We start from the raw sequence: 1,141 nt of genomic DNA on the forward strand, positions 1-1,141 counted from the left end.
CCTTCCATATATTTGCCCTTTCAAATTTCATTTTTATTTCCCACTCTTCACAAGCTGTGTTCTGGCTCTGCAGTATCCAACTTGTAGTTGCTGTGCATATTGCACCGCTTCCTTTATCGTCGTCACTGTCATAGAATCCATTCTAACTCATAGTGACCCTCTAGGGTCAGAACTATCCTGTTGAATTTCTAAACCTCTAAATCTTTGCAAGACTGCAGAATGAGAGGTGGGTTTGAACAACTGACCGTATTATGAGCAGCTCAATGTGTAACCAACTAGCCATTATATATCCTTATACAGCCTCCCTTTGAAGTCCTTTAATACTTAATTCTTTTTCAAATATTTCTTACTTTTATTGTTTTATTCTGTAATTTGGAGGTCTAAATTATTCTCATATTTAAAACTAGGATCATGAATTTATAAATCAGTACAAATTACTAACTGAAAATATAGTGGAACACCATGTCTAAGGAATTAGAGTTGAAGATGTCTACTCAGTTCACTTTTCTAAATCAGCACCCCAAATAACTCAAGGAATAAGACTAAACATCAAGGCACCAAAACTATTTTTTAAGTTGTGCTGTGTTATGGATAAAAGTTGTAGTTCCTTTTATTGTCTTCTGGGCTGTGGGTAAAAGAGTATTGGTTTTGGAAGTGAAAGATCCTGCATTGAACTTGTGTGACTTCCACTCATCAAAAACAGGTCATAGCTTTGCAAAACACAGTCAGTGTAAAATTTTCCAATCATCTCTCTCTCTTCTGTTTGTTGTCATATAAACTAAATTAAATCTGCTCTGCAACTATCTTTTTTTGCGGTTTAAAAATATGGAACGCTTCACGAATTTGCATGTCATCCTTGCGCAGGGGCCATGCTAATCTTCTCTGTAGCGTTCCAATTTTAGTATATGTGTTGCCGAAGCGAGCACTGCAACTATCTTTTAAAACGTTCCATGATTTCTTCTGCACAAAATTTTCCTGAAAGCATGCTTCATCTCTTATTCATTCAGCGGTCCTCAAACTGTTTTAAACAGTGGCCAGTTCACTGTCCCTCAGACCCATTGGAGGGCTGGATTATAGTTTAAAAAAAACTATGAACAAATTCCTATGCACACTGCACATATCTTATTTTGAAGTTTTAAAA

At 36.1% G+C, this 1,141-nt stretch overlaps 1 non-coding gene across 1 annotated transcript; it reads right to left on the bottom strand.

Moving 5' to 3' along the window:
* Positions 1-819: 819 nt before the first annotated feature.
* LOC142435200 (U6 spliceosomal RNA) lies at positions 820-926 on the bottom strand. The gene has a single exon (XR_012781304.1). It is a non-coding gene; the product is annotated as a U6 spliceosomal RNA (small nuclear RNA).
* Between the last annotated feature and the right edge of the window lie 215 nt (positions 927-1,141).

Source organism: Tenrec ecaudatus, chromosome X (genome assembly GCF_050624435.1).
Source record: "Tenrec ecaudatus isolate mTenEca1 chromosome X, mTenEca1.hap1, whole genome shotgun sequence".
Taxonomy (NCBI): domain Eukaryota; kingdom Metazoa; phylum Chordata; class Mammalia; order Afrosoricida; family Tenrecidae; genus Tenrec; species Tenrec ecaudatus.